This window comes from Oreochromis aureus, linkage group 3, assembly GCF_013358895.1.
Source record: "Oreochromis aureus strain Israel breed Guangdong linkage group 3, ZZ_aureus, whole genome shotgun sequence".
NCBI lineage: Eukaryota > Metazoa > Chordata > Actinopteri > Cichliformes > Cichlidae > Oreochromis > Oreochromis aureus.
The window spans coordinates 115,481,646-115,488,257 of NC_052944.1; the positions used below are offsets into that span (position 1 = coordinate 115,481,646).

Consider the following 6,612-nt stretch of genomic DNA (forward strand, 5'->3'; position numbering starts at 1 on the left):
CCACCACTCACAACCACTAGCACTTTATATAACCTCTGTAGAAATTAGCCACATATCTCACTGATCTAAACTGTGCTACCGTAAATTCTGTACAGACAATCATTCTGTACAATAATAATTATAGTTCTACAACTGTTTACAACTGTTTTTAACTTGTTCATATTTCTGTATAGTTTCTCATATTTATATCCTGTTCATAGCCTGTACATAGCTTGTACACTCACTACAGCCTGTACATACTTATAGTTATAGCATATTCATACCTTCATACTGTGTACATTGTAACATACCTTTGATAGACCCATTTTGTAATATATCTATATATCTATATTGTTGCTAATATAAATTTTGTAATATATCTATTAATAAAGCACTTTCTGGATGGATGCAAACTGCATTTCGTTGCCTTGTCCTGGTGACATGCACAATGACAATAAAGTTGGATTCTATTCTATTCTATTCTATTTTATTCTATTCTATTCTAATCTAATTCTAAACTAGAAGATCAAACAGATCTAATGAAGGAAATGTTCCAGATGAAGAAATGTTGCTGCACAGATGACACTGAGCTGGAAATGAAAAATGTAAGTGCGGTTGTTTAGCTGTGAGGGACTAACTACAGCAGGACTGCAGTGAATCACTCGAAGTTACTCCTCCTTGGACTCACACTCACTCCTGACTCTTGGTGGCGCTGTCACTTGGTGTTCGCTCACTCTGTGGTAGAGTATTACTTCCTGTTCCTGCTCAAACACAGTGGTGTTTCTGAGTAGCTTATCTGCTTAGCAATTTAATTAAAAGCTTTTAAATGCATTCTTTTTTCATAGTATAATCTTCACGTGCTTCATCTGAAGCACCCTTTCTGTGTACTCACTACCTAATTTATAGCCAAAGTATTCACCCACTGTCTTTGTACTGTTTCGCTAGCTTAGCTTAGCTCATAGCCGACTCATTAGCACCATGGTTACTTCACCTGTCCCTCCTGCACTTTCCTGCTCATTGTGTCAGATGTTTAGTTACTCCTCGGCCTCCTTTAGCAGTAATGATACCTGTAACAAATGTAGCATATTTGCAGCTCTGGAGGCCAGGATTACTGAATTGGAGACTCGGCTTCGCACCCCTCATTCACCCGTAGCTAGCCAGGCCCCTGTAGCTGGTGCAGCCGAAGATAGCGTAGGCCCCGCTAGCTGTTCCCCGGCAGACCCCAAGCAGCTGGGGAAAGAGGGCGGCTGGGTGACGGTGAGGAGGAAGCATAGTCTTAAACTGAAGCCCCAGGTACACCACCAACCTGTTCATGTGTCTAACTGTTTTTCCCCACTCGGCGACACACCCGCCGGGGTCAAACTCTGGTAATTGGTGATTCTGTTCTCAGCCATGTGAAGCTAGAGACACCGGCAACCATAGTCAATTGTCTTCCAGGGGCCATAGCAGGCGACATTGAAGGAAATTTAAAACTGCTGGCTAAGGGTAAACGTAAATACAGTAAGATCATAATTCATGTCGGCAGTAATGACACCCGGTTACGCCAATCGGAGGTCACTAAAATCAATATTGAATCGGTGTGTAACTTTGCCAAAACAATGTGGGACTCTGTAGTTTTCTCTGGTCCCTCCCCAATCAGACCAGGAGTGACATGTTTAGCCGCATGTTCTCCTTAAATTGCTGGCTGTCTGAGTGGTGTCCCAGAAACGATGTGGGCTTCATAGATAATTGGCAAACCTTCTGGAGGAAACCTGGTCTTGTTAGGAGAGACGGCATCCATCCCACTTTGGATGGAGCAGCTCTCATTTCTAGAAATATGGACCACTTTATTAAACCCCCAAAATATGACTATCCAGAGTTGGGACCAGGAAGCAGAGTTGCAGTCTTACACGCCTCTCTGCAGCTCCTCTCCTCCTGCTACCCCCAAAAACCCATCTCCATTGAGACTGTGTCAGCTCCCAAACAGACAAAAAAACAAACTAAAACCAGCAACAAACAACTTAAACATAAAAATCACAAAGAAAGAACAATACAGAATTCACATCTGAACCAAAGAGTAAAACAGTGAAATGTGGATTATTAAATATTAGGTCTCTCTCCTCCAAGTCTCTGTTAATACATGACTTAATAATTGATCAACAAATCGATTTACTCTGCCTTACAGAAACCTGGTTGCAGCAGGATGAGTATGTTAGTTTAAATGAATCAACACCCCGAGTCATTCTAACTACCAGAAACCTCGAAGCACAGGCCGAGGGGCGGTGTGGCAGCAATTTTCACACCAGCCTATTAATTAACGAAAGACCAAGACAGACTTTTAATTCATTTGAAAGCCTGATGCTTAGCCTCGTCCACCCCAGCTGTAAAACTCAGAAACCAGTCTTACTTGTTATCATCTATCGTCCACCTGGGCCTTACACAGAGTTTCTCTCTGATTTCTCAGACTTTTATCTGATTTAGTGCTCAGCTCAGATAAAATAATTATTGTGGGTGATTTTAACATCCATGTAGATGCTAAAAATGACAGCCTCAACATTGCATTTAATCTGTTATTAGACTCAATTGGCTTCTCTCAAAATGTAAAAGAACCCACCCACCACTTTAATCACACTCTAGATCTTGTTTTAACATATGGCATAGAAACTGAACATTTAACAGTGTTTCCTGAAAACCCTCTGCTGTCTGATCATTTCCTGATAACATTTACAATAATTGATTACACAGCAGCGGAGAGTAGACTTTATCAAAGTAGATGTCTTTCTGAAAGCGCTGTAACTAAGTTTAAGAATATAATCCACCCACTGTTATCATCTTCAATGCCCTGTACCAACATAGAGCAGAGCAGCTATCTGAACACTACTCCAACAGAGGTCGATTATCTTGTTAATAATTTTACCTCCTCACTACGTACGACTCTGGATACTGTAGCTCCTGTGAAAACTAAGGCCTCAAATCCAAAGTACCTGACTCCGTGGTATAATTCTCAAACACTTAGCCTAAAGCAGATAACTCGTAAGCTGGAGAGGAAATGGCGTGTCACAAATTTAGAGGATCATCATTTAGCTTGGAGAAATAGTTTGCTGCTTTATAAGAAAGCCCTCCCGCAAAGCCAGAACATCTTACTATTCGTCACTGATTGAAGAAAATAAGAACAACCCCAGGTTTCTCTTCAGCACTGTAGCCAGGCTGACAAACAGTCAGAGCTCTACTGAGCCAACAATCCCTTTAACGTTAACTAGTAATGACTTCATGAACTTCTTCACAAATAAAATTTTTATCATTAGAGAACAAATTACCAATAATCATCCCACAGATGTAATATTATCTACAGCTACTTTTAGTACCATCGATGTTAAGTTAGACTCTTTTTCTCCAATTGATCTTTCTGAGTTAACTTCAATAATTACTTCCTCCAAACCATCAACGTGTCTTTTAGACCCCATTCCTACAAAACTGCTCAAAGAAGTCCTGCCATTAATTATTTCATCAATCTTAAATATGATCAACCTATCTCTAATAATCGGCTATGTACCACAGGCCTTCAAGCTGGCTGTAGTTAAACCTTTACTTAAAAAGCCATCTCTAGACCCAGCTGTCTTAGCTAATTATAGGCCAATCTCCAACCTTCCTTTCATATCAAAAATCCTTGAAAGAGTAGTTGTCAAACAGCTAACAGATCATCTGCAGAGGAATGGCTTATTTGAAGAGTTTCAGTCAGGTTTCAGAGCTCATCACAGCACAGAAACAGCTTTAGTGAAGGTTACAAATGATCTTCTTATGGCCTCTGACAGTGGACTCATCTCTGTGCTTGTCCTGCTAGACCTCAGTGCTGCATTCGATACTGTCGACCATAATATCCTATTAGAGCGATTAGAACATGCTGTAGGTATTACAGGTACTGTGCTGCAGTGGTTTGTATCATATCTATCTAATAGACTCCAATTTGCACATGTAAATGGAGAGTCCTCTTCACACAATGAGGTTAATTATGGAGTTCCTCAGGGTTCAGTGCTAGGACCAATTCTGTTTACATTATACATGCTTCCCTTAGGCAGCATCATTAGAAGACATTGCATTAATTTTCACTGCTATGCAGATGACACTCAGCTCTATCTATCCATGAAGCCAGATAACACACACCAATTAGTTAAACTGCAGGAATGTCTTAAAGACATAAAGACCTGGATGGTCGCTAATTTTCTGCTTCTTAATTTAGATCAAACTGAGGTTATTGTACTCGGCCCTGAAAATCTTAGAAATATGGTATCTAAGCAGATTCTTACTCTGGATGGCATTACCTTGGCCTCCAGTAATGCTGTGAGGAACCTTGGAGTCATTTTTGACCAGGACTTGTCCTTTAACGCACATATTAAACAAATATGTAAGACTGCTTTCTTCCATTTGCGCAACATCTCTAAAATTAGAAATATCCTGTCTCAGAGTGACGCTGAAAAACTAGTTCATGCATTTATTACTTCCAGGCTGGACTACTGTAATTCTTTATTATCAGGATTTCCAAAAAACTCACTGAAAAGCCTTCAATTAATCCAAAATGCTGCAGCAAGAGTCCTGACAGGGACTAGAAAGAGAGAGCAGATTTCTCCTTTATTGGCTTCCCTTCATTGGCTTCCTGTTAAATCCAGAATTGAATTCAAAATCCTGCTCCTCACATACAAGGTCTTAAATAATCAGGCCCCATATTATCTTAATGACCTTGTAGTACCATATCACTCTATTAGAGCACTTCGCTCTTGCACTGCAGGCTTACTTGTTGTTCCTAGAGTATTTAAAAGTAGAATGGGAGGGAGAGCCTTCAGTTTTCAGGTCCCTCTTCTGTGGAACCAGCTTCCAGTTTGGATTCAGGAGACAGACACTATCTCTACTTTCAAGATTAGGCTTAAAACTTTCCTTTTTGCTAACGCATATAGTTAGGGCTGGACCAGGTGATAGACGTAGGCTGCCGGGGATTCCCATGATGCATTGAGTTTTTTCTTTCCAGTCACCTTTCTCACTCACTATGTGTTAATAGACCCCTCTGCATCGAATCATATCTGTTATTAACCTCTGTCTCTCTTCCCCAGCATGTCTTTATCCTGTTTTCCTTCTCTCACCCCAACCGGTCGCAGCAGATGGCCCCACCCCTCCCTGAGCCTGGTTCTGCTGGAGGTTTCTTCCTGTTAAAAGGGAGTTTTTCCTTCCCACTGTCGCCAAAGTGCTTCCTCATAGGGGGTCATATGATTGTTGGGGTTTTCTCTGTATCTATGAAGCACCTTGAGGCGACTTTTGTTGTGATTTGGCGCTATATAAATAAAATTGAATTGAATTGAATTGAATTGAATTGAAAGCCTCCATAAATCCATCTACACGATCATTGGAGACTGACAGCAGCACTCAGAGGGAACCAGCAGGGGGCGTCACTGAGTCCTGTTAAATATTGTCCATGAATTCTGGAGAACATTTAACTTGAATGTCATTATCCTTCATAAAACAACTGAAGTCCAGAATTTTACAGTTTAATTGTGAGCCTGTTCAGAGTCCACATGGACACTGAGTGTCACTGAACATCACAGTACAGTCACACTACCTCTGTCAAAGAGGATCAAACAGTGTCAGATGTCTGAGGAACGTTTCATGATGTTGATACTGACCTGCAGCAAAGTCTGATGAAGACGCCCACACAGACTGTTAGTTTGATGTGATGTGAGGAGAACAAATCTCTGTTTGAAAGGCTCTGAGCTGGATGTTGAAGACTTTGTTGTTGCTTTGGAGTCTTTATCCAACACCAGGCGTCAGAGATGAAACGAGTCTTCGTGGGTTCTCCGAAGAAAGACGCTAACAAACAAAGAGCAGCTGCTCTATGATGAAGAGGAAACCTCAGAGACTGGAATGAATCAAAGTTGCACTTACTCAGCTTCTTCCCATCAACTTCTTCACTCTGCAGCTCTCTGCTGTCTGGACCAGGTCTGTGTAGAAACAAAGAAAATCCTCTGCTTCTTCTCCGTCGTCAGTCCTCTGTGTAGGCTGCAGGCTGTGTCACATTAAATACTTCAAAACATAAAACAGTCTCATGATGTGGCTCACAGGTCAAAGATCAGCTACCACACTCTGATATAAAAACCCACCCACTTTTCATAGCAATCCGTAAATAATTTTCAAAAGTATATAACCTGACTGTGGGTGTCTCTGCAAGTTGAAACACTTTAAACATTAAACAGGTCACAATATAAAAGAGTCTGATTTGCAGCTCATGGGTCAAACCTCAGTTACTGCTCTCTCATGTGACTTTAGCTCAGTTATTAACCTTCAACAAATGTGCATCATCATCATAATTTCTTCCCTCTATACACATTTTACTGGGCTTTGTGGTGTTCATGATTGAATATATTATCCAGCAGTTGCATAAACTTGACTCTATCCGTCAAATTCCTTCTTGCCTGCTGCGCATCAGTGTTTCACAGCTTTTCCACTCTGTTCCATATCTTTATTTTACAGTCGGCATATAAGATGTTGTAAATAACAGCACTCAGGTTATATCCTCTTGTTGTGTATTGGCTAACTTAAAGCTCCATCTAACACACTCTACTTATGTCTTCAGATCCTTATTTTTATGACCAGCCTGACTCGGGGCATTCT

General features: G+C 40.9%; 1 pseudogene; it reads left to right on the plus strand.

Annotated features, from left to right (window-relative positions):
- Positions 1-820: 820 nt before the first annotated feature.
- LOC120437912 lies at positions 821-1,807 on the plus strand (annotated as a pseudogene).
- The last annotated feature ends 4,805 nt before the right edge of the window (positions 1,808-6,612 follow it).